The 27,485-nt window shown below is 38.1% G+C and overlaps 1 protein-coding gene across 2 annotated transcripts in view; it reads left to right on the forward strand.

Annotated features, from left to right (window-relative positions):
• The window catches only part of Mctp2 (multiple C2 and transmembrane domain containing 2), a 225,234-nt gene that overhangs the window by 9,609 nt on the left and 188,140 nt on the right, over positions 1 to 27,485 (forward strand). Inside the window, exon 1 of one of the 2 annotated variants that reach the window (XM_028776709.1) lies at positions 8,478 to 8,529. The exons of the other annotated variant lie outside the window; for it this stretch is intronic. The gene's annotated coding sequence lies outside the window, so the exon portion shown is untranslated. Of the gene's footprint in view, positions 1 to 8,477; positions 8,530 to 27,485 lie in introns of those variants that run through there. 2 annotated transcript variants of the gene reach the window in all.

A 27,485-nucleotide genomic window follows, 5' to 3' on the forward strand; every position in this document is an offset into this window, starting at 1 on the left:
AAGGTGCTTGGTATGCAAGCAGAGGAGGACAAGTGGATCCCTGGATCTCATGTAAATACCAGGTGTGATGGTCCGTGTTACACATCTGGGGTGAGAGGGCAGAGACAGGCAGGTCCTGGCAGCCGACTAGTCAGCTAACCTAGTCCAGATGATGAGCTTCAGGTTCAGTGAGAGACCCTGTCTTAAAAAAAATAAATGCTAAAGGAAGACACCTAGCACTGACATTTGACCTTCACAGACACAGGCATCTGCAGATGCATGCACACACAGACACAGATACACACACACACATACATACATACACATATTGATAGTTTTTAATTTAAGTTTTAATAAATAGAGATTATGGATGTGTGTTTATGGGAGTTTGGAAGTTTTCCTTTCACTGACCACCTGAATCTGGCCAGTCAGAAAGCCATTCTTCCTGTCAATTATTCTGTCTTGCCTGTGGCTATGGGTGAGCGCTGAGCTAGTGCCCATAAAGCATTTGCCAGTATGATGATTTCTTGATGCCTGGCAAAACATGGTTTAAAACTGGTACACAGCATATTCCCCTTTATACACATGTGTTTATACTGTCGGCCAGAGTATGCATGCATAAATTCCTTTTCCTTTTTCTGGACGTGAGCATTAGAAAATGTGTAGTTGTCCCTTTATGGAGAAAGACTAGTCTGGGCTGAGTCACAGTTCATTGCGTGCTTTCATGCACAATAACCATTTCCTAAGGCATGCCTTTTAAATAAATGTGTTCAATGGTAAATGGGCAGGGAGATAATAGGCCATTTTTGCTGTCATTAATGTGTCATTAAAAAAAAAATACTTCCGGGGGCTGGAGAGAATGCTCAGTGGTTAAGGGCACGTACTGTTCTTTCAAGGGCTTGTATTTGTTTTCCAGCATGGCTTCAAGCACCCATTTCAAGTAGCTAACTACAGCTTGTAACTCCAGATCCAAGAGATCTTAGGTCTCTGGTCTCCTCGGGCCTCTGTATTCACATGCACATACCTGTAAACAAACACACATGCAAGTATGTAGTTTAAAAATTAAAAAAGCCTTGTGTTTGAATAAGAGTATAGTTTAAAAAAGAACCCTTCAAATTTGATTAACATTTTAAAGTCTTAAAATGTCTGACATTTATTATCAGTTTCTAAGAGATTCTCTAAAGTCAGTAAAACTTGTCCAGCTACGTCTGTTTAAACAGAAAAATGTCTCCAGACTTTTCTCTCAGTTCAATGTGTCTTCTCTTTGGTGCTCTCTGAGGTAGATGTGGAATAAACCAGTTAAAAAACTTCTATCCTAGGAAACCAGTTATAGAGGCTCATGCTCGTACTGTCTGTACCTCCCCCACCCCCTTGAATTGACCACCAGCATGGTGGTGAGAAGAGTCTTAGTTTTGGGCTGAGGCTAAATCAGATTTCAAATGTCAATTATGGCAGAGGGTAGCTGTAGACATGATTGTCTCAACAGTTTTGCTCATAAATTAGTGCTGAAAATGCTTACACGGTGGTGTTGTGAATATCAGTAATGGCAGGTGGGAGAGAGTGCCTCGTACACGATGATTGCTGCCTGTGTTCCTCTAACATCTGGAAGTGGCGGAGTCTGGCTTCTCAGCATTGAGCAGCATACAGAGACCCAGTGTCACTGAAGCTTTTCTATCAAGATTAGAGATCTGTGAACCAGGGTTTTATCCTATGTCATTTTCTAATGCCATTAAATTATTGTTCAAAAACTATAGCAACAGCAACACCTAACTAAGATCCCTCTTAGGAGACAAAAATGACAAGTTAAATTCAGTCCATAGACTTAACTTGAGACCACCATTTTTAAAGATGATGTGCTGGCTGCTGGCCTCCTTATAACCTACCAGAACCTTTTAGATGGTTACCTTACATTTAAGATTTTTTTTTATATTTTTTTATAGTAAATCTGAAGTCAGACCACTGATAGCAGACATGAGCATCCTATACAAAGTGCTGGATTTAGTGTCTTCTTGCTGAGTACAGTATACTTTGGTGAAAGCTGGAGTACGCCCAAGCCAAACTGACAGTTTCCTGGAAGATTAAACTGAGTCAGTGCCTTTGTTGAACACATTCACTTTATTTCCCTAATTGCCAGGAAAGGGCTGATTGGCTACCCTTTCATGTTTATATGGGACAAAAGTGAAAACAGAAATCACCCTTAGTCTTAAAAAGTCTGTCTCAGATGGATCTGATGACTTGTGGTCCCAGATACACAAGAGCGGGAAGCTGAGGCAGGAGGATGAAACTTTCAAAACCTGTATGGATAGCTCTGTGAGACCATTTCTCAAAATCAAGTTAAAAATGGGTGGAGGATAGCTCAGTGGTACAGCGTTTTCTTGGTATGCATAAGATCTCAGTTCAAAACCAGAGTGAGAGTACATGTCTCCCTAGAAAATTAGGATCCGTCTTTATGACAGAATAACCCATGGTGCAGTCCTGGTGTGCAGAGAAAACTTTAAAGACAAGTAAACTTCTTAGACCAGGGAGGAGGGGGAATGTATCCTACTGAGCAAGATAGGAGGAAGGAAATGCAACCCACAGTGGTTGCTGGAAGAGTCCTTTACTGTCCACCTGTTCCCTCTATGGTCTGCCTGGGCTGTACTGTAGAGTGCTTTGCTAGACTGCATGTGTTAGGGAAAGACAACGCAAAAGATAATGAGAAAGACAACGTGTTGCCTCCCAGGATCCAGGACATCAGGTAATAGATACCTAGAAAGTATGCAGCATCATGATTAAGAATGCAGAGCTGTGTGGCTGAGCCTGGATCTTGTCTGTGTACCACTCACCAAGCTGCTTATAGCTCTCTGTGCTTCAGTTAGCTAGTCAGTGACATAGAGGCTGCTAACAGAGTTATGGTGATTATAGGACAATATCCCTAAGGCATTTATTCCTGATGCCAGAGGCATCATTTGCTCACTGTGAGGGGTATCTGCAGTCATTACAATTTCCCTTCCTCATAGTGAGGAGGCTTATTTTAGCATTAATGAACCATCATGTGTCCTGTTGGCTTACATCAATAGACCCTAATAATTGTTTCATATTTAAAACTCATTTACAGCATTATATCTCAGTGAGAAGATTTCTTGGGACGTTGCTAATCACTCCTGGCTTTTTCCATGTGGATGCTCTCAGGGGCATTGCAAAATGCACACTTGGGAGTTATCAGTTTAAGCTGTTATACGAGAGTGGCCTCTTCATTGAGCTGACAGCCTCACAGAGTGGTGGGGGAAATCAATGTGACCTTTCTGAATGATGAATGTTTTTAATGTGGAGAACAGCATTCTACAACTTATTGCTGAGAGATGTTGCTATAACAGGAAGCCATATTAATACTGTCCTAGAGGATCCACCACAGGGCTTGCTACTGAGTAGCTCCTTTGGTTGTTGTGAAACAAAGGTGACACGAGGTTGACAAATGTCACTTGAATTAGTCTCTGACAAATTTAGATTTGTCAATGAACCACGATTCATATAAGCATAGGACATAATCAGTAATTTGCATTTTAAAAATTTTGGTGTGTATGTATATGTGTGTGTGCATGGGAGTGTAAGTCTGTGTGTGTGCACATGTATGTGCAAATACGTTGTGTGGGTGTATGTGTGTGTGCCTGTACATGCATGTATACATGATTCATTTGAATCTATTCTCAGGCATTTTCTGGAAGGAGAGTAGGTATGTGCTTACAGATTCTGGCATCACCATCTAGAAACTTTCTGCTTTCAGCAAAGGGTCTCTGCAGTTGGTTATGGGTGCCTCGCCCTATTAAGAAAGTCAAGAACTCCACGGCCAACCTGTCGACTGAAATTTTGTAACGGCAATAATGGGAGTGGGGGTGTTCATTATTAAATGATTTGGAAAAATGCATTTGAGATGTGCAGTGGGTAAAACACACTCTACCCTTACATAACTACTTTGCTGCACTTCCTCCTGGGCTTCTAATGGGGCTTTCAGAAAGACAGTCATCATTATTGATCTAATGTCCTGAGATCTATGCACAAATATACCCATATTCCTTATCGAAGAGCAATACTCTTTTCCGACAGTCTGTGAGTTTAAAAGGTCTAATGGTTGTGCCACCTGTTAGGTAGATGCCATGCACTGGTCTCTAGGCAGGCTTGGATTTATGGTAAATGCTCAGTCACGATCCAAGTAGATTTGATTGTCTGGATACGCTCATCTCTCTGTCCTTCTACCCCTCAATCCATCTACCCATCTGTCTATTTGAAACACAACTGTGCTACACCAAGTATTTATGTGGACCAGCAAAATACACTCTTGAAATTCTTATCTCATTGGGTGATTAAATAAACAGAGTATGTGATAATTTTGGATCATCAGGTCCATAGTAGATATCAGCAGGCATTGCAAGAGAAATTATTGGGCAGAGGTACCACTTTATACTAGAAGGCAAGGCTTGGCGTTAGGCTTATGGGAGGGTACTCTAGGGATAGGAAGGGTTTTTTTTTTGTTTTGTTTTGCTTTGTTTTGTTTTTGTTTTGTTTGTTTTGTTTTGTTTTAGACCTCAGAGAGCCAGTGTTTGATTTGTGGCTGTGACATGTTAACAACCTGAGACCAATGACACAGAATCCCCTGATCATGACTTCAAAGGTTTATACCCATGTTGTCTTTATTTTGGTGCTACAGCATTCTTCTTCATGTGGATAGAGTAGGACTGGGTAAGACTGGGTAGGACTGGGTAGGACTGGGGAAAATTGGAGATTCTGAACCTGCCAAGCAAGGTCTTTGCCATGGGTCAGTGGAGCCTTCTTCCCAGGTATAGCCAATGTCAACTGAACTTTGTACATCCTGGGACCTCCTCTGTGTTTACTCTCAAATGACAGTGGTTGGGTAGGTAAACCATGAGGTAGGGCTAGGTTTGTGCTCATTTACCTTGCTGCCTAACACTTGTATGTTCCTGCTTGGTGCTCTCAGCTCTGTGTAAGAGCAACACTGTCCTGTCAGCCACTGGCTGTCAAGGTTCTCCTCACTCACATCAAGACACCTGCTAGAAATGAGAAGTCCCTCTACGTCCATTTTGATCTTGTCAATTATAGAGGTCTTGTTAGCCATTTCAATTATTAATGAAGTTTGAATCATAGCATGTGTTTTTTGAAAAAGAAATCTAAGCAGGGGATGAAGCTCAGTGAAAGGGTAAGAGTGAGTAAAGGGCCCTTCAAGACCTGTCGGAGAAGGAAACTCACCATTGTTATAAATTCTGTTTTCAGTGGTTTGAGAAGTTCTCTGTATTTTTTTTTAAATTGATTAACTCTATGTACAGAACAGTGTAATATGATTTCTTTCAAATAGGAAGGAATATATAGATGAATAGCTTTACAAGAAAGAAGAAATTTACTTAAGTATTGAAATTCAATTTCAATCCTTTACGACCTTTTGAATTGTACAGGTAGATGTTTATTTTGAGTTCTGCTGTGTTTCTGGATGGAGACAAAAATGTACACTTTCTTGCAGATAAGTCAGAATTAGAACAAATTAATGGTGAAACAGATTAGGGAGGTTATATTCACTTTCTTGCTACATATCTGTGTGTTGTTGGTAGCAATCTTTTTGTGAGCATCTTATTCTTGAGAATATTAAAATCTCATATAATATACATGGATATCTCTGTCTTGGCTGTGGAAAAAATAACTCATTAAATATGTTATGTTTTAGTTACCAGTGTCTCTTATATTGATGTTTTTGTGAAAAAGCCAAGATATTCTTGATTTTTGTATAAAATCTGCTTCAATAATATTGAATACTAACAGTGTTAAGACAGATGGCAGGTCACTTGACAGGTTCATGTCTTTGAAGTCACACTAACTACTGAACCCTAGAACATTCTGGAACATAGCACCTCACATATCTGCTTCCAGTTCCTCTCAGCTGCCCATCAGACATCTAGGCATCATGACGGCAAAGAATATACCTCCACACATACAAAAAATTCACTGTTCTGATGTTTTGTTGTTTTAGATATTATTTTTTATACATATAATACACACCTTATACTAAAAAGAATAAAAAGTAAAAGTGGAAAAAAATCAAATGTTTTCTGTCTTGGGGAAGAGTCAGCCATTATCAGGGGTTCCATGTTCATTTGTAGTTGAGCCTTGATAGACACATCATCTCACAGAATTGAAAATATTTAGTTGGGGCTTTGTGTGTACTTCATTTGTAAATGTCATTAGTGATGTTTCAAGTGGCTCCCTAGCACCTGAGGACAATTTTTAATGGTTGACTTGATAAGTGAACTAAGAAGTCTTTCCCATGTCTGTTCAGGAACCTGCCTTCAAAACCATACCACGGACTCTTCGTTCCAGACCAGGACTCCCAGACCTGGCATTTAGTCACTTTCCATGATCTCATTTGTCATCTTGAGCAAACCCAGAAAGACATCCTAGTCTTTACCCCAACCATGGAATCCCTTAAAGATTCATGTGGATAGTGTGTATTGGGGTTTCGAATAGAAAGCTCAGAACTCGACACTTTCATATAGATTTTTAAAAATTTAGTCTAAATATTAAAAAATTAAGGTAAAACTGGTATCCCCAAAGAGTCAACACTGGAACTACTTGGGAAACAAAATGAAGCTAAATAATTTTTCCTTAATACTATTGGGACTCAAGGATGTCCATTTTCACTTGTATAAGCCTGGGGAGGGTCTTTTCTTCAGATATAGGAGGTACTGTGTTTCCTGGAAGGTGAAATTACTCAGAAAATTAAAAACAACATGGCCTTAAATAATGCACTTGTATTTTTTGCTTTTCAATAAAATTCAGCATAGCTGAACTGAGTTAGCAAATCCATAGCAGAGCCCAGCAAGTTTATAATAAAGACGACCCATCAAAACTGTCTCCACTGTGCTGTGAACTGTGAATTGGAGTGGATTGATAATGTAGAGAACTGCAAAAATGTCTTTGTCATCTTGTTTAAGTAAACATCGAAATGAGAAGTGTTGCACTGACGTGTACCATGATGTAAAGATGACTGTGAAACATATTAGAAAATAGTGGTCCTAGGGCCCCACAAAGATGCTCAGGGGGTGAAGTACCTGCTGTGGATTTGGTGTCTTATCGCCCCAAAACTAGATGCTGTAGCATATGTCTTTAACCCCAGTGCTAGAGGCATAGAGACTCCTATATACTGGCCTCTTTCTGGTCAGTCAGACAAGGCAGAATAGCAATGAGGTCCAGATACAGTGAAAGGCATGAGCTCAAAAACATCCAACCAACCAACCATTGAGGGCAATAGAGGAGGTATCTTGACATTGATCTCTGACCTCTGAACACATAGAAAGGTAAACACATCCACATACAGGTAGACACACACACACACATACACACACATGGGGCGGGGATGGGAAGAAATTGTTGTCTTTGATTGTATTTGTTTGAATGACAAGAACAGCTTTTGAAAGGTCAGAGTGGACAGCGGTGGTAGCCATCGATAGCCAGCCTCATTCAGGTGACCCTTGTAAGAAACGAGGAGAGAACCATACTCATTGGAGGTTGGGACCAAACTGTAGAGAGAATTGTCTTTTTGTTTAACCAAATGCTTCCTCTTAAAGGTGTCATTGTCTAGATCTAGACATTCATCCCAGTTTAGCTTAAAAATCAACGTGATAACTTCAAATTTTAAATGGAGACAAAGTTTACATAGCATAAAATTTACGATGTTATGTGAGCTGCTCAGTGACTCTGAACCTCCACTTAGTCTGAACACCACAGCATCCGTCTCTAGAAACCGCACAGCTAGCATAGGTACAACACTTTGAGGGACCAGCAACTCGTCCTTTCTTCTTTGCCCCCAAATTCTCCATTCAAGTCTCTGTTTCTAATATCTGACTTCTCTGTATATCTCATCCAAAGAACTCAATACATGTTTGTGGGGGGAGGGCAGGGCCTGGTGTATGTTTCTATTTTTATTGAATTTTTAAAACTCAATATATTTTGATTATATTCCCTTTCCTTGCCGAATTCCTCTCAGATCCTCTCCATCTCCAAACCTACTCACCTTTACGTTCATTCTCTCTCTCTCTTAAAAACCAAACCAAAAAAAAAAAAAAAATAGCCGGGCAGTGGTGGCACACGCATTTAATCCCAGCACTTGGGAGGCAGAGGAAGGTGAATTTCTGAGTTCGAGGCCAGCCTGGTCTACAGACTGAGTTCCAGGACAGCCAGGGCTACACAGAGAAACTCTGTCTCGAAAAACCAAAAAACAAACAAACAAACAAAAACAAAACAAATCAACAAAAAACCAGTAAGACAAAAAAAAAAAAAGCTAAAACAAGCCCTCCTCCAAGATCATGGAATCAGGTTTGTTGGCTGTGTTATTTCATTTAGCATAATGGTTTCAGAGTCTATCAATATTATAAAATCATAACTAATTTCTGTACTCACTCGTTATTTCCTGCTGTGTTACATTATTTTTCCATGGGCACATATTTTGTTTTCAGATGAGGATTTCTTCCATCTGTTGCCTCCTGAGGATAATAGTTGGAACACTTACACGTACGTACATTTCTTTGAGTCTCTTCTTTTATTTTTATTTTTGAGCATGGATGCTGAACTGGGATTTCTTTAATGATAAGATTTAATATTTGGGGAACTGCCCAAACGTATCTTTCTAAGAGCTGATATTCACATTGCAGTCCAAAAATAGTTTACAAAGCTTATAGTTTGTCAGGTCCATGCCCACTGTGGGCCTTTCCTGTTTGGTTGTGGGATTTTCTTAGTGACTGTGAGGCTCATTGTGATTTTCATGAGGCTTTCTCTAATGAATAATCCCGCAGAGTGCAACTCTTACAAAAGCTTAGTATACACTCAATCCTTGACCTAGAGGTTTCATTGATAGAAAATTACCTGGAAAATCAAAAGGTCTGGATTCTTGCCATGATTCCATGTCTAATTAGCCATTTAAACTTTAATTCTGCTTGATAAGTGTTAATTAGGTCACTGCCGCCTGCCAGCCATTAAGCTCTGTATCACAGAGAGGAGAAGAGAAATCAGTTACAAAAGTTCCACTTACTCCAGTTTACTATGACGAAAGTGCTTTTCAGAAGCCTCCATCCATAGCCTCAATCCCTCTTAACTCTGAAGTTTCTAACCTGGCACCTAAAATTATAAATGTGACATAGATTCTCTTCAGACATAGGCAGGAATACCTGCCATGAAAATACACATGAGAACTCTCACAAAAAAGTTAAGTTCAAATGTAATCATAAGAACTTAGAGGCCTAGAGTCTGTGATATAAAAACCAAAACAGTAAACAAACAAATTATTTGTAAACTAAAATCATGAATGAAAATTGTGTACTTTATGTCTTTTTTTCTCCTTATGGTCCTTGGCTTAGAAACAAAATCGTAAGTATTTATACCTTAGAGTTAATTTGATTTTTAATCTTTCTATATATGGCTAATTAAGCAAGTTTAATTCATGTTAACCAGTCTATGCCATCTATTATATCCCCAATATTTAAGACTAGAGTGCATTTCTTCTATTTTAAGCTTTTGCACCAGATCGTTCTTACTCAGTCTTGTTTCTCTGCCTTTCCAGCTCATGTCCTGTAATCTGCATTTCCAAAGCTGTTCATGTCCACTCTATAGCCAAAGCTGGATGCAGTTGGTCATCCTCAATGCTTTTCTGTGGCACTGGAAATGGATGTTCATTTTTTCTACATGTCTCCTTCCTCAGTCAGCTTCTCTGACCCCATTTCACTTCTTGCTGGAAAGGTGATTGATTTTCATCCTATGTTCAATCCTGCCTGTTCACCCACTAAGAGGTTGGGGTTCCTATGGATTCTTCCCTGACCTTGTTTTGGTTTCACTCTAGACTTGTGTTAAGAGTTGGAGCCAGGGCTTCTGTTACCTGTAGTTCCATCCAGGCTTTGTAATAACTCGACTCCGAATGTCCAGGTATACTTAGATTGTCCCAATTTTAGAAATGGATTGAGTCCTTTCCATGGAACTCACTCAGCGTGAAACTCTCCGTCTCCTGCTAATTTCCCTTACACTTGTTTCCCTGGATGACTGGTGGTTCTGCTATAGTCTTTGCTTTTGCCTTAGCCTCGCTTCCCCTACACACATAATCAACAATTGCTAGTCATGCCTCTCTATTCGTGGAAGTTTTTAAGATCAAGATCCTTAAGCTCAGAGATGCTCAAGTGCCCTGTATAAACCGTCATAGTATTTACAGTCCCATATCCTCTTCTGTGCCTTAAACTATCTCCAGGCTATTACTAGCAATTGCTTATTAAAATATTATAGGTAGAATTTTTTTGTGATACTGATTGAATTTAGGGACTCTTGCGTGCTAGGCAGATATACAAAAGTAAACAGCATCCTCCGCCCTGTGTCAATGGCTTAGTATTATTTTGGGAAGGAGATCATGACAAACATCTGCATGCATTCAGTTCAGATGCAGTTCCTCTCAGAAATATTTTTGACCCACACTTGATTGAATTCATGGATGCAGCACCACCCATGGATGCCGAAGGCTGAGTGTCCACAACTCGGCTTCTCATCTGATTACCTTATCTTCATTCAACTTAGAATCTCTCTGATCTAAGCCTGTATCCTGGGAAGGCAGATCCATTTTCTGTGCACTCCACTGCCATCTACTTCTTAAAGCTTTGCAAGTTTCTCCATACCTTAACATATCTGTCCCTTTACATATCTGGACCCTAAATGTCTTAGGACACCAAAACGTGTGTTTTATTCTTTCTTCTAATAGCCAGGGAGAAATGAGGTCTTCTTCACCATTGGACTGTTTTTCTTTTCTCCTCTTTCTTTTCTTCTGCAAAACTGAGAAAACATAAGAATGAAAAGCATGTGATGGGCCCACATATTTGCATGTCACAAACTGAAGTATCTAGTGTAATGTTCATATAATGCAACCAATGAATATGAAGGGCTGGAAAAGCAAGTCTTCTTGGGTTAAGAAGACAAGGTGTTGCTGTAAGCGATGGTGGGTATGCCTGGTATCTCTTTCAGATCTTTGTCTTCTTCTGCTCTCCAGCAAGCTGCTTGCCTTCACCTTTGGAGACTCCAGTTTTTAAGTATTGATGAGACAATGCTGAAGAGTTGTATCTGATGAGAATGGGACAATGGAAGCTTATGGGACAGAAAGCTGTGAATATCTTAGTGGTACTTAGCAAGTGACCTGTTTTTCTTCATAGGATGTGGACATTCTTGAAATCACTGCCTATTTCTTTTTGTTTATGTTGCTATTTTCCCATTGTAGGGTCCTTCAGCCCTATCACCTGGTAACTGGTTTTTGTACATTTCAGATTGTACCTATTTCCCCTCTAACACCGTCAACTCTGTCAACCCCAGTGTCTATTTCAGCCTTTAAATTCTTCTTTCAGAATCAACCCAGATTAATCCATTAGATGGCTGGGGTGACTTTTTCCAGCTGTGTATCCTAAAGTGTAGGTGCAGATGCTGTGGTGAGACAATTAAGGGTAACCTTGGTACTGGTACTTACCAGCTGATGACTTGTATAATATTCCTAATTAATCAAGTTTAATTCATGTTAACCATGAGAGGAAGAGTCTGTCAGAACAACTTAGTATTCAGGGACTCGCAAGATGGCTCCTTGGCTAAAGGAATTGGCAACACAAGCCTGTGCCTGGAGTTTGATTCCTGCAACCCTCTTGAAGGTGGAGGAAGAGAGCTGACTGCAGAGTTGTCTTCTGACCTCTAGTCCAGTTCTGATAGTGATTTGTAGACACATTCTTTGAATGAATGAAAGAGTTTAAACTCTACTTAAGTAAAATTTAAATGAACGAATTTAAAATGCCCCATGAGAGAAACCGTTAATTTGTCACTGATGGCAACTTAAAGTGACTGACACATTTGTTTAGAAACTTCATCAGTTTCCTCGAGACAATTTTCAAACTGCTATTTTGCTAATAATGGAAGCCGTGTCCCTACATTGTTATTCTGAAGCTTGAAGTTATGAGGTGCCTTTCATTTGGCAGTTTTATAGAAGATAAATTATGTTTGGGAAAAGTCAATAAATTTGATGCAGGGCTTAGTGATTATGGCTAATTTATAATTTATAATGGCAGAATTGTTTTAAAAGTCTTTTATTGAGAGAAAGGACATTTATAATGATAATACTAAATAGAAATTTTAATTAGTAAATTAAAAACAATTAACAATTTTTACTATTCTTAATTAATTTTCCTTGTAAGAACGCAGTTTATTAAAGAGTGGAGATGATCTCAAACTGACTATTGGGAGGGCTTTTCCAAATTTCAGAATTGGTCACTCAGGCATTCCATGGACATAGTGTAGAAAGGCAATCACAATGTCTGATAACTGTTTATAGAGTAAATGCAAACAGAGGTCTTGGTATTAGTCATAGGTACAGATATATGCATACTTAATTGTTAATTTTAATTTGGGGTTTTGCAGTAATTTATTATCATTTGATGTAGTAAGAGTTTTAATAATTTTATTGGCATTCATTCTCTAGGTAATAATAGATCTCATTTCGATAAAAATCCTTCCTCTTTAAGGATGGAACAAGGGAAGCAAGGAACAGGTCTGGGGGTGGGTGGGAGGAGTCTGTCAGAACAATGTAGTATTCTGGTGACCTTTTGTTTAGACTTAGTGTCCAACCTTTTGCCATTGTAGCATAATGTTGTCTTCAAATGTGTTGGGTTGAATATCCTGGAATGCAAGTGGCCATGAAGCCACAGGTAATCAGGTTCTCGGATAGATGGAGAATGAAGTCGAACAGTGCAGTTGGCATGAACAGAAGTATTGCTCCAAAGTGTGTTCTGAGAGAGGGCTTATCTCATTTTCAACCTTGGAATGATCACGTGAAAACATTTTCTATTAACCTTGAAGTTTGTCTCATTCAGTTAAACACCTCAGGAATCTTTTAAAGAGAGATAAACTTTGCCTTCTGAAATGTCCCCCAAAGACTTTTGCTTTCTTCTTAGAGTATCTAACAACTCTCTTGACATTTATGGTAGTAAATATTGTACCTATTCCCATATCTTTTAAATGAATCACTCAAATTAACATTATGCTTAACTTTGTCTCATGTATCTCTCCTATATAGAACATGGCTCATGTCAGACAGACATAGATTTTAGAGTAAATGATTCAGAAGTTTTGCATGGCATTCTTTAGACTGAGTGTCCTATTATAGTACCATCAATGAAAATCATAAAGGCAGACTTCCATAGAGACTGCTGTCTCTGCTGAGTGAGCCCTAGAGGCGTGAAGAAGCTAATTGAGAAGAAGTGAAATGTCATACCAACTTCTTAGTTCCTGAGCAGCCAAAGTCGGCACCCCATGATAAAGAGTGCTTCTGGTCTATGGTTTCTTATTCCCAGCAGTTTGCAAATGTCAACAGCCAGGAAGTTAAGCTTATGAAACCACAATTCCAATAAGCGTTGAGACTTGCCCCTCAGCTGATCTCCCCATTCAGCTAGTGACGTGATTTGTCTGACCGTGTTTGCCGTGGTGGATACTGTGAAGACTTGTGCTAAGTATACCTGCTAAAATATTATTACTGTTGTTAATGCTATGAAGTTGAGAGGTAGTAGATGCATTAGGGGGAAACTCCCAAGAGTTGGAAGAGGAAGTGGGTGCTGGGTATCATGCATGAAATTCTCAAAGAAGGAAACTTTTAGAATTGGCATTAAAATAAAAACAACTGGTCCTCTAATATAGCTCTGCCTCACTTGTTAGCCATGTCAATCTAAACTCACTTAAATGACTCCTGGGGACTCTGCCACCTCCACCCCTTCACGTCTATGATGCCTTTCCAATGACAGGTGCCAGATATGCTCATCTCCTTGTTATTAGAAGCAAGAAGCACGGATGTGGCCCCAGGGCTTAGTGTGGACTTTGCCTTCTGTCTTGAGCTCTCTTCCTTAAGTAACCAGTCACTCACTGCTCTCGTTCCCTCCTTGCTGTGACTTGAATGTATCTTTCAGTTTTATATATTGGAAAGTTAATTTCCAAATGTGTGTGTTCATGATGCATGGAGATGGGCCCGTGGGGTGTTTGGGATGTGATAAAGTAGTAAGTTGGGGTAGCCACAATATCATAACTGCATATATAGAAATGAGACTTGAGGATGCTTTCTCTGACAGAACCACCTCTCTGCTCCGTTATGATGCAGCATGAGGACCCCATATTAGGTGCTGGCACCACGCTTCTTGACTGTAGTCTCTTGACGAAAGGTTCTCAACCTTCCTAACACTGTGACACTTTAATACTATTAGTTTCCCATGTCACCCCCCCCCAAATAACATTATTTTGTTGTCACTTCATAGCTATATTTTTTCTACCATTATGAATCATATTGTGAATATCTGGCATATAGAGTAGCTGATATATTACCTAGAAAGGGATCGTGACCCACAGGTTAAGAACCACTGCTCTAGACGATGTAAGCCTCTAACCTGCATAAGTTAATGCAGTATTGTATCTGGTTCTAACAGCAACAATAACAACATCAAAAATGGCTAAAATAAACATCTTCATGAGTTTGTCTTACAAAGATAAAAATCTTCACCGGTGTAGAAGCCTGGGTATGTTAGGGCCTTCACAATAATAATTTTCAGAGTATATGATAGATCAGATAAAACTGAACCTTATCTCATGCATTTTGAAATTGTAGCTATGGTATGTATTCACTTCAATAACGTGACAGAACCTGGGAGAAAAGGGTTTCTGTTGTTGTTGTTGTTTTGTATTTGTGAAAACTCCACTGTTTAAGAATATTTGTTTTTATTTCCTCATATTGACCTTTCACTACCTTCAAAGGTTAGGACAACCCTATGCTTTGTATACAGTATCATAGCTAAAGTAAGTTAACCAGATGTTTCTGTACACACATAATGGAGAATGTGTTTGAATCACGTGGGTTTGAATGATGATGGTCTCCTGCCTAAGCAGAGTCACCCTTTTATTTATTTGCTTTGTCCCTTCCACTCACCTATTACCTGAGGCCAGAGAAAGGGATCTGCATCTACTTTTAAAAATACAAATTATTCAAATGGGACAGAGGAAGCCAAAGGAAGCAGCATACAGTGCAGTTTGCAAATATCACAGGACATTTGAGAGTAACGAGCTCACTTATTGAAATTAATGTCTCCAAGAGAAGCACCCCTTTGTAGAGGTGCCAGCAGTCCTGATTGAACCCCTTATTTAAAAACACCTGCATGTTTTTGAAGTTGATTATTTTCTCTGTTTAAGCTCATCCTGGCTGGTTGGCAAAGCGATCTCTGTCTGATTTTATTTTCTGAAAGGAGAGACACTGTTCCTAAAATAGTCTTTGCCTGAAGGGGAAACCAAATTCTTTTCATGGCATTGCTGTTGCTGTTGTTTTTAAAGTTTGTTTTACAGCAGACCAAAGGATTTAACTATTCATCTTTTCTAATACACTCTATATTTTCTTGATCATGGAACCTTAGAAGCAGACGTAGGAGTTTTCATATTAACTTATGACTATGTGCATGTTTTAAAGCATGATGATGAATTATTAAACATACACAGAAAGGAAATTAAGGGGGAACACATAAAGTGGTTCTGAATGGAAGTTCCAGTATTTTCTTCTACTATGGAACCGTATGCTAGACATTCTTGGTCTGTTCTGGGGTACCCCCTTATGCCTCCTAGGCCAGGACACGTTTGCAGGTCTATTGAAAGGTGCCTAGACCCCACAAATGAATGCTGGGTGGAGAAGAGTTTGTTAGGATCCTGAAGAAAACTCATTGAAATTTGACTCCTCCCACTTCAGAGAGAACACAGGGTGTGGCCTGGTGCCAGGTGGTGGTCAGAAAACGGAAGCTGGCCTTCTGCATCTGTTTCTGCTGCTGGTTTGTGACTGCAGATGTTTCTCCTGGTTTATAAACCACTTACCCCCAAAACTCAAAAACTTCTGAAAATGGAAAGTGCTTTTGTTTCTTACCGGCTTTCAAGCTGCTACCTGATCTCCATGGGTGCCATTTCTGAGCTATCTATACACTCTAAGTGGTTTGAATTTTATATGGTTGAAATGCATACTTCCTTTGTTAAACCTTGATTTCTGATTTCTGCAAACCTGGCTGAAGATTTTCATAGAAGGGAAGTTTGATCTGGGCATTATTCTGTTGGTAATGTGACAATATTCTATTGAGAATCTCATGCTCTACGATATCTTATAAAGGATTCTGCTGTTTTGAGACAAAATTACTCCTAAAGGTTTGTGATAATTTAAAATCCTGAATGTTCCCCAAAGACATGTGTGTTCAAGGTTTGGTCATCACTCTAAGGTATACTGGGAGGTATTATATGTTAGCGGGTGAAGCATAATGTGTGTGTGGGGGGGGGTAGGCAGGGGAAGTTGGGTCATAGTCCGTTTGAAGAGGCTATTCAGGCCCTGGTACCTTCTTCCTAGGTCCTTGTCCTTGTTTCTAAGTTAGAGCCACATGAATTGGATTTCTCTTGTATTCTCACAATAACACACAATATTTCCTTAGACCAAGAGCAGCAACCCAACTAAACCTTGCTTATGTTATTCACCTCAGGTATTTTGTTACAGGAAAGCTAACCAATATAGTTTGGTTATGTCTCTATAGCTACAAACCAAGAATCACTCGCACCTTGATTATGATGGAGGTATGTAGTAGATAGCTCTAGCCTAAGCTCCCCCATGCCTTTCTCCCTGAAGTGAAATGATTGTTTCTCAATGTTGTTAACTACTAGTGAAGAATATGCTGACCTCTGGCTTCCCAATTCTCATTTTTTTTTCCCTAGAACCTCATTCTTCAAGTGTGATTGCTTACCACAGGGTCATGTGCTTTGTTTCAGGAGTGTGTTAATGACTCTGTTTCAGTGTTCTCCTTCTGAAGTGCCACCTCTTTTGCATCATCCTTTGCCTGAACCATTAGAATATTATTGGCGATTCTAATTACTGAGATATCTGTAGCCCTCTAGAGATAATGAAATGCAAGTTCCTTGGTAATAGAAATCTTACCAGGGCTTTCTTTTCCCCCAATATGGTGGCTCAACTGCAGAGGACTCTACAATCTCTGTCATTTTTTGCCCCAGGCTTTGTCCAGTCTACCTACTGTCACTTGGTCCCCAGAATTCTTGCTATTTAGGTTTGAGTATTCTTGATCATAAGTGCATTCCTCATTGAGAGGCTGCAATGATATCCAGAATGAGGGGTTCGAACTAGCTTTTTCTCTGCTTTCTATTTTATCTCCAGCCATAGATACAGTGGCTAAGAATACAGGTATTAACCATATACAAACAAGTGAGATTTTCAAATGGTGCCATTTAGTCTTTCCCATGCTGCACTAACACCAAGTCTTCTCAACTTTTGCATTGCTCACTAATCGAGAACTGAGTGAATCCGATTCCTTCTACTCTATGGGTCCTATGATATATATATATATATATATATATGTGTGTGTGTGTGTGTGTGTGTGTGTGTGTGTGTGTACTCTAGCCTACATTTCACTCTTCAAATGTCCTCCAACCTGCAACATCTTGTCTTTTTGTATAATTCACTAAGTCTCAGCAGTGCTGCCAATATATATATGGGTGGCAGCTGCATATTTTAGCGACAGCTCTGCCACTGCGAAATAGCTGTGGCAAGAATAAGTTATTTATTTATTTATTTATTTATTTATTCTTTTAATCTGCAAACTGAAGTTTTCTCATTCACAAAAATGCCTGTGGTTTTTGGATGACTTTTATACAAATTGTCTTTGTGTTGTATGTTACTACATAGCATCTCTTTACTATGTCAAAATACACACAATTAATAACCAATGAAAAAAAAAGGTTTATTTTGGTCCCAATCTCAGAGGTTTCAGTTGATGGGTAGTGTGGTTGTGTGGGGGCCTTAGGCTGGACAGTATGTCACAGATGCCTGCACAGGTGGCAGGAGAGGCCTGTTTACCACATAGGGGAACAAAAAGAGGAAGGGGCTTGGGTCACAGTGTCCTAGTTAGTGGCATTCATTTAACACAGAATTTCCTCTCACAAGTCTTCACCCCTTTTCTACATGACATCTACAACACAGGAACCTTTCCTGGTATAGTCAAGATCCAGAATATAGTAAGATATAAGTACTCACAGTACATTCAAAATCCCAACACAACAAGCTAGTCTTACCACAATATGGACTTAAAATCCAAGATTATAAAATTGAAGTTTCTGTATTATAAGGAGACTCTGTTAACAGTCCCAAACCTGCTGGTTAGCTTATGCTAGTAAGGGAAACATACTGTCAAATAAATCCCCAGTTGACTGGTACTTATTTTATTTGTTGTAAATGGATTCATGAATTCATGTGGTACTTTAACTAGGAAAGATCTCACCTAAGCATATTTGAGGTCTGTGAAGTTCCGTTCGTTTAAGGTTGAGATAGGCAGCATGTCCTCAAAAGACTTCTGGGTTGAAACTTGGACCCCAACTGGTAGACCTGATGTGATTGGATCATGAGGGCTTGGACTACTTCAGAAGCTCAGTCCCTTCATGTCTGTATAATATGACAGCATCCTTTGCCAGTGGTAGAAAATAAGAAAAAATGAAGGGTCTTTTTATAAAAAGTAGGTCACTAGAAGGCTCCATGGAAAAATATACCTTTTCCCTAGACTCCACTCTCTCTGCTTCATGGCCTCTATGATGTTAACAGTCTCCACAACCACATTTTTCCACTGCCCACATGTTGTTCTACCTTGTCAAGGCCCAAAGTAAAAAGATCTAGCTAAATGTGGACTGAAAGCATCTAAAATGATGAGCTAAAATAAATCTTCTTCTAGGCCTCTCCTCACTGGTATTTGTCAAAGCAGGAGTAAGTCTAAGTGACACACTTGATTAGGAAGCTATATTTCACCCAGGACTTTGGAAAAGCATTTCACATTAAGTGTCAATCTAATTAGATACGTATTTAAGGACTTTGGGAACTAAGTCAATGTTTTATTTCCATCTGCTCTGTTGTCTTCACACATTTAATTCCAGTCATGTAATCAATGAATCTTCTTATTTGGGATAATTTAATTGACTTTGGGAAATTAAATAAATTATATTTAAAAGGCTTGTAGTTGAAGTTACACAAATATTTTAGTATTATTAAGCACCAATCAGTAAAACTTTATAATAGTCTTCTTGTGCAATTATCATGAAATATGCTCTTTTATGATGGTTGTTAATGTGCAGTGTTTGCCAATAGAACTTCATTTGAAAATAATTGTTTGAAGATTGCAGTTGTAATTTGTGCATGTGTGTACATGTGTTTTCCCAGCCTGTCCTTTTACCAATCTATAATGTATGCCATTTCTTTTGGGATAGACTGAGACATTACCAGACAAACATTGGCCTGGCCTCATTTATCAACATCAATAGCTTGCAAGCCCACTCCTAATTTTAACTTCAAATGTGAAAGCAAATCTGATAGTCAGTGAGTAGAAGCTGTTGTGATGATGTCTGAAACTACATATGCATTTGGAATACTACTCCCCAATTTGAACGTATTTCAACGTGTCTGTGTTCTATTTATTTTAGTTGCACAATGATATGTAGAACTGTGTATGTGGTTCCTTATGGATGAAAATATGGATTCATATAATAGATTCATGACTTCATCATATATGTTCGCAAACCACTTAATTCATTAAAGGGCCTATGTCTGGGTTTGGCTGAATCCTGACTATTAAAAGTGTTAGTCAAAGTATGAATATACTAAGTTGTATTTGGTCTCTATATTCAGTCATTGTATTCTACAAAGTCAACAGAAGCAGTGAGTTAGTGAACACTGATCAAATGACCTACTGCTTCTAGGAGAAAAAGAGTAAGGCTCTTAAGTTCTGTATTGCTTTTATTTGTATATGTATGAATGTTTTGCCTATATATATGCTGGTTTTCATTGTGTATGTAGTGCCAACAGTGGTCAGAGAAGGCTATCAAATCCCTGGAACTGAAGTTTCTGAAGGTCATGATCTACCATGTGGGTACCAGGGACTGCACCTATGTCATCTACAAGAACAGGAAATGCTTTTAGCCACCAACCTTCTTCTATAGTCACATTCTTGCAAATAGGTTCTTGCAAAACCCAAATGACTACTTGAAAAACTCAAGTTGCAACTTTTCGTTTCTTAGTACATGAGCTTAATTTCTTTATGGTAGTGTTTAAAAAAAACACCTTATTTTGTGTAAACACATGTATAATGTATATCATATCTGTAAGGGATTTATTAGCATTCATTGACATTGAACTTGTGGCTAAAACACTATAATTCATGTATGAATGAGGGTTATCTAGCATACATATTTGTTCTATAAGACATATTACAGCCTTGTCTCTCTTAAGAATACCAGATGATATGTCAGACTTGTTTTTGGAGATCAATTAAAGTATGGAAATCACCATCTAAACCATATAGAATGTGGTACCCAGTAGGCTGTGGCAAGGATAAGCCCTTTACAGCATCAGAACTGAAGGTGTTATAAATGGCAAGGTACCTTCTCCTCTCATTTCCCATCCCTTACCTTTTCAAAGAGCAATGTGATAAAACATCCCTGGTCAATGTTCTAATAACGTAATTGTCTGACTAGGAAAAGCTCAGACGAGCAGCATAGTTCCCACTTAGGTGATGCTTTGTATAGTATTATCTTCAGCATATGGTTTCTTTGTGGTGAGAATTGTTTCTGATAAAATGGGGCAACATCTTAAAAGATCTGTAGCTGGACTGCCAGGTACATGTGCACATACATGTACACGCACGTGCATACATACCACACAGGAAGATTGCCTGTATGTGGACCCGGTGATAATGTCTGGTAGGGTAAAACTCCCCATCTTCCTTTAAATCTGCTCCAGTGGCTTGTGACTCATTGACACCTGGGTTTAGCAAGAGGACCACATTCTTTTTCCTTTCCTGTCAAGTTAATTCTTCATTTGTACCACTCACTATGTGAATTACAGGAAATATGCATGGACTTTGAAAATCATTTGTTAAAATTTCTTGTCTGTCTTGTCCTCTGGGATGCAGACGTTCTACACTCAGTGTTTACTAGTTCCTTCCTGTTTTGTTTTCAGAACAGTGAGCAAGTTCTTGGCACAACTGTAGGCGGACTGAATGTTACTAAACGGATGACTCAGTTTTCCTATTAAAGTTTACCAACAGTAAACACTCCTCAATGTTTCAGTGAAGTAAAATGTGTACAGATGCTCTGAGGTTATGTTAAGGCATCTCTGAGAAGGAGGCTGGATACATTTTTGCACTTAGTCCAAGTGGAGAAAAAGACAGTTGAGGGTCGTCAGCCTATCTGAATAATTCAAAAGCTGGGATGAGAGCACGGAGAGAAGCGAGAAGATTACTATGTGTGGTAGAATGGAAGATGAGTGACTATCAATATCGAGAACAGATCTTGGCCTGCTGCTGGGCAGGGCGGTAACACAAGCAGTGGTGAAGATCAGAAGTCAGTCTTTTTGGCAAAGAACTTATAGAGTATGTTTTGGTGAGTGGCCAGTTTCCTGGCATTTGATCTGAGGGTCAGAGAAAATTTCTGACTTCCTCTGCAGAAAGGTTAGTTAGAAAATGAAATGTGTGAATACACTCCTCATCCAGAACAAAAAATATATGTTGAAATACTGTGCAGAAGGAGCTGCTTAAGGCCTCCGAGAGACCTGTGAGGTACGAAGTGTGGCTTTTTGACAGGATTGGCAGGAATTACATTGTTTGTTGAATTTCTGTGTTGCACTTTGTTTTGAAGAAATATTTTGTATTTATTTAAGATCCTGTTGATGTTTTAAGGTTCAGGTTTATTTATAAAACTCTTCTGCAGTAAATTTAATATATATGTGTATATATAACCATATATGTGTAATGCCCAAGCTTGAGAGAAGAACATAAACTGTTATCATGAGGGAAAATGTTTTCATTTCGCCCCAAGTGTTTTTTTGTTCCCTTGTACAGTTATTGCCTTTTTTAAAAAAAAGCAATCAGCAATCTTATTTCTACCTATCTATTTTTCTTTGTTATACAGCATATAAAGGCATTGCAGGATATATACCTCTTTTGTATGCCTTCTTTCACTTAGCATTAATCTTCCAAGTAGCTCTGTGTTTTGTGTATTAGACGCACATATCTTTTTATTGGTAAGCATTAGTCCCTTCAACAAATATATCATAGCTATTGAAGAAATATATTTAGTGGGTAATGGAAAGTCAGAGTGCTTTAATTCTAACTATTTATAACAATAACCTGTATGGACATCTCTTTCCATCTCCCTTGAATAAGTAGTGGTGTTACCTGTTAGCTTTGTTCCTGTTCACAGTGAGTGAACAGGAAAATTCTAGTTTGCTAGACGGGCTCTCCAGCACTGTGTATTGTTAGTTACGTTTGTCTTCACTCACTTGTTTTCAGCCATTCCAGAAATTAATTTAGTTTAAAATATAGCAGTATGCATTAGGGCACACACAGACACTCACACACCACACATAGTATTATGTATTTTATCTAATACATATTAAAATGTGTGTACATGTACACATTTTGATGTGACTTTATTTTTCTGAGAGTATCTTTTCTGCCCATTACTGATTTCTGTTGTATACAACAGGAAGTAAATATACTTTGTGTTTTATGCCTTATCAAAATGATCTAAAGCTCTGCTTGTGTTTGATGAATGTAAAGCCCCATTTTGTTTCCCACTGAAGTCCTGTTGTTAGATTATAAACTTTATGTGCACATGACTTGCACTTCTCTGATAAAAACCACCAGCAGATACTCACTGACTTTTGGTGACTGATTTCAAGGTGATAGCTAGGTGATATCAGCCTTGAAAGAATTATATTTGATTAAAGGCAAGTTTCACTTTTTGTATTCTTCTATATAATAGTAGGTAATTATTTTTTGCTCTTTAGATAGAAACTTACCAAGCCCAAGCCATCATGAATAATCAACCTGCCTCAGTTTTTCAAATATGAATATTACATGTAGAGAGAGCAGAAAGAGAAGTTATGCTTTCTTGATTGGCAGTTTTGAATCAAAGATGAATTAATGGAAACATTAGCAATATTTAGGCTGTCAATATAACGGTCTTTTATTGATCTGATAGTTTCAGTGTATCTTCCTCATATACTATCCAGTAGTTTATCTAAAGTATCCATAGAAACATCCCCTGTTCATGGGAGTGAGCCCTGACAGACTGGGTTTCCAATCCTATCAGTTTTCAAGCTCCCTTCAAATTTAGTTCTAAGGGAAAAATAATAGCACAGACAAGTAGCAACATAGACACTGATAAGTTTTCTGTCTGAGGTCATTCCTATTTAATAATTGCCTTATTAAAAATGGCCATGACTCTAAATTCTGCTCTTCTCTTCAAATTCATTTATGTATCCAAATGATGCTATGCATATACCAATATAGGTATGTATTTACAACTGTGTATCTGGAATCATGTTTTTGGTGATTGCTATAAGGTCTGGAAATCAGAGAGCTCCTGATTAATTTTCATTGTTTTATGTAACTTTTCTTCCATTAACATGACAGCTTTATCTGGGGTTTATTAGATTCATGCATGTATAGTTTGCTTTTGCTACAGAGTTCTCTAGTAATTTGTGCTACGTCTCCCACTCCAAACATATCTTAATATACTTAGAGTTCTCAATATTTTTTTTGCTTCAATTATTTGTCCCAGACTCATTTCTTGCATTGCCACATCAACAGTAGGTTCTTAATACTACAAGGACTCTCACGGCTCAGCTCTTCTTCTAGAACTTACTATGTTCCTCTCTGAGCTAGACAATTGTTCTACTGCTTACTTGAATATAATGTTATCCTATTCCAGTTTGAGGTAAGGAGACATCTAATATAGAAGTCTGAACAAATGGAGAAAATAGGCCACCTTTATGGTAGCTTGCTCATTTCTACATCTTCATAATGACTCCTGCCTCCATCCTTCTCTTCTGTTGGCAGAACAAAGTGACAGAGGCAGAGCAAAGTGACAGTTTGTGTGGGGAGAATCCTGGTAGCTCCAGCTAGTGATCTCATTGGAGTTTTTTTAAAATTATGGATACCATCTTTGATTGACATCTATGACAGAGACATTCTTGATGTCAACGAAATGAGGACTGCTGATAATTTCAATGTATAGGACATGCCCACACAATAAAGGCTACCCAAGCCCCAGGGCCAACAATGCCCACTATTGAGCAATGTTGAGCTAGATAAGCCCAGGGTCAATTTCTGGCATTGTGAACGTGATCAAATCAAAACTTCCTCATCTGTAAAGCTGGCATAAAAGAATCTATTGTGCACAATGATTTAGAAGAATTGTTAATGCATGCAGAAGAATAAATAGAGGGGAAGATTCAAAGCAGGGACTAGTAAAGAATCCTGGGTACAATTTTTAATGCTCTAGTGGCTCTATAGTCCAGGCTGTATAATAGTCAAGGTCCTCAGTATAGCTCCCAAGAACATGCCTTATCCTTTCTCCTACTCTTCTATTTGGAGGGCTTTGTGCTGGTTCCCCTGTCAGATTCTGCTCTGACCACACTTACCTGATTGAAGTTTCTCTATCTCTCCAGTGTCCTTCTGCTTGGATCTTTGTGTGCATCAGGAAGGCTCCTGACTTTCACATCTATTTCTCCCTCATGTCTTTCTGCAGTGGGACTTTATACAATGCTTTCCCAGTGGATGGAAGAGAAGTGGCAACCTGTCAACTTGTTTATTCACAGAGAGTGTAGCCAACCCTGCTGCTGAGTTTGTCCCTTCCCATCACCTGACATATTAAATATGCATCTACTTATTGTCTGACTCTTCTAAGTAGGATACAAATTTTATGAAATCAAGAAGTCTGTTTTATTTCCTGAAATATCTCTAAAGGGGAGGGGGTGATATTTCCTCATTACTTACATGCTAACAATGCTTATTAAATAAATAGATTATTTATTGACTGGGTGAATAAATGATGATTTAATGTCAGTGCTTGGTTGTGTATGGTTATTTGGGGCATGAATTTGTGTGAGAGAATGTATTTATCAAAAGTTATCTTTCTTTTAGTTAAACAGTTTTTGATGTAGATGGTAAAACTAATAATTTATATATTTCCATCTAAACAAATTAGCCATTCATGGTATGTCTTCACACCTCTGCCTAATCTCTGGAAACATTTTGTACATACTGGAATTGTGTCTACTAGGTGATTCAAAAATCGAGTTACGTTAACAATTAAGATTAACCATCATGCGAGGGAATTAACCATCACAGGAGGGAAACCTTTTGATACAATAGTATATTAGACTGGGGTTCTGAAGGTTTGTAGCTGCTTTATAATGCAGTAACTAAGTCATTGTTTGTATGGATTACAGGAGGCCAATGAAACAAATAGATGCAATGATGCAAAGAGTTAAATTACTTCTCTTACACTTGGCTAATACCATACAATTGATTGTTGAACAGTGTTTGGCTACAATAAAGATTGAGACAGTAGCTAGACCGCTGATATTAGCTTTGAATGAGGAAATAAAAATCTGTATGTGTTTATGTTGGAATGGGGAGACTATTGAGTCAATGAGAAATTGCTGGTTGAACCCTGCATTAAACTTGTATGTGCCTTTAGCGTAAGAGCTTCTTCTATATATCTTGAATGTACTCATGCCTCCCCAGGCAACCTATATTTCTCTTCCTCTTAAGCCCAGGCTTTGAGTGCCATGTAGTTATTGCCTTTCTTCTCACCCTGTATTCTCAGCTTACTCCTCACCCTGTATTCTCAGCTTGCTCCACTGAGAGATGATTTTCTGCATCACATCATCAAGACAACTCATACCACGACTACTGGCTCTTTTCATTGTGTCAGATGAATACTTTTAAGATTATTGTCACTTGGTCTGTGTGAAACACTTGATGCTGCTCACCACTTCCTCTGTGAAACACCCTTCCTTTAGGTCTCCTAGTTTAGATTGAATTTGTCATAGGGATACCACACCTTTTTTTTTTCTTGTAAGTCTTTGTAGTTTCATTTCTGATTTTATTCTGTCATAACTGGCCATGATGTTCTAGTTCCTTAAAGCTCATGTTAACTGTCAGTGTAGATTTCCATCTGTGGTCTTCCTGCATGCAGACCTCTCCATTACTAATTTGTAGACATGATCCATCTCTGTGTTCTACAATCACGTGCCTAGCTGCCAATTTGGCTTCTTCCGTTGGATATACAAACCACACAAAAAAAACCAAGACTAAAATAATGATATTTCTATAAAATTGAGATTTTTGAGTGAGTGGCTTTAGTTCTTCAGAAATCACTAGAACTCAACCTCAACATCTTCCTCCTCATTCCCTTAGCTGATTCACAACAATTCGACAACATTAATATTACTGAGAGAAGAAAATGACTCATAGGAACACAAATATGATCAACACACTCAAAGAATAATTGTCAGACATAGAAAATAGCAACTGGATAATAATCTATATTTTAATTATTTCTATTAGAATATTATACTATAAAATAAATCTCAGTTTATATTTGTATTTCATGCTAACATTTAACATTATAACTATTGCAATTTCCAAATTGCTCGTTAAATTATATTATTACTTAATCCTGGATGATATTTTTGTCAATAATATATCCTAACTAGAGACTTTTATATTTATAATGGACTATGTGTTTATGGTATGCACATATGTATCTGTGCATGTTTTCTTTTTTACTTATTTAAGTTTTAAGATTTATTATATAATTACAACATTTCTCTCCCCCTTTACCTCCTTGAAATTTTTTTACCTTCTTTTCAAATTCATCTATCATTATTGTGTATATATGTGTCTATTTACATATACATATATATGTCATATATATGTGTATGTACAAAGAAAAGAGATAGAGAATAAGTGGGCTCATTCATAAAGGTAATTACTGGATCTTTTTTTTTACAATATCAATTTGTGAAATATAAATTCTTGCCATGGCAATACTGGGTATGCTAATGTACACACAGTGGGGGAACAATTTTGCAATACCAGTATATACATATACATATATATATGTATATATATGTATATATATACATATATATATGTATATGTGTGTATACACACACATATGCACACACACACATATATATGTACATATATATATATATATATATATATATATATATCATATATAGATATTTCTAAACATAACCTGCTAAATTCATATAATGTTTAGGGACCCAATCCTACACAAAGGACTCTAAGCAACCAAGAATGTGACCAGGTAAATGAGAAAACCATTAGTTCGTTTTTCTTTGGAGATTGGACACCAAACATTTGGAGCTAATATTTACATGGAACAGCAAAGGAAAAGAAAGCCAATTTGAAGAACCACGACAGAGGTTGTCTTACCCATCTTGATACTAAACTTTAAGCCAATGGCAAGAATTAATCTATGTATAATATAGGTTCACATAATTAGTATAGTTATAGATTTGGAACCTTTAACCTAACATGGTC

Source organism: Grammomys surdaster, unplaced genomic scaffold (genome assembly GCF_004785775.1).
Source record: "Grammomys surdaster isolate TR1022 unplaced genomic scaffold, NIH_TR_1.0 271, whole genome shotgun sequence".
Classification (NCBI taxonomy): Eukaryota; Metazoa; Chordata; class Mammalia; order Rodentia; family Muridae; genus Grammomys; species Grammomys surdaster.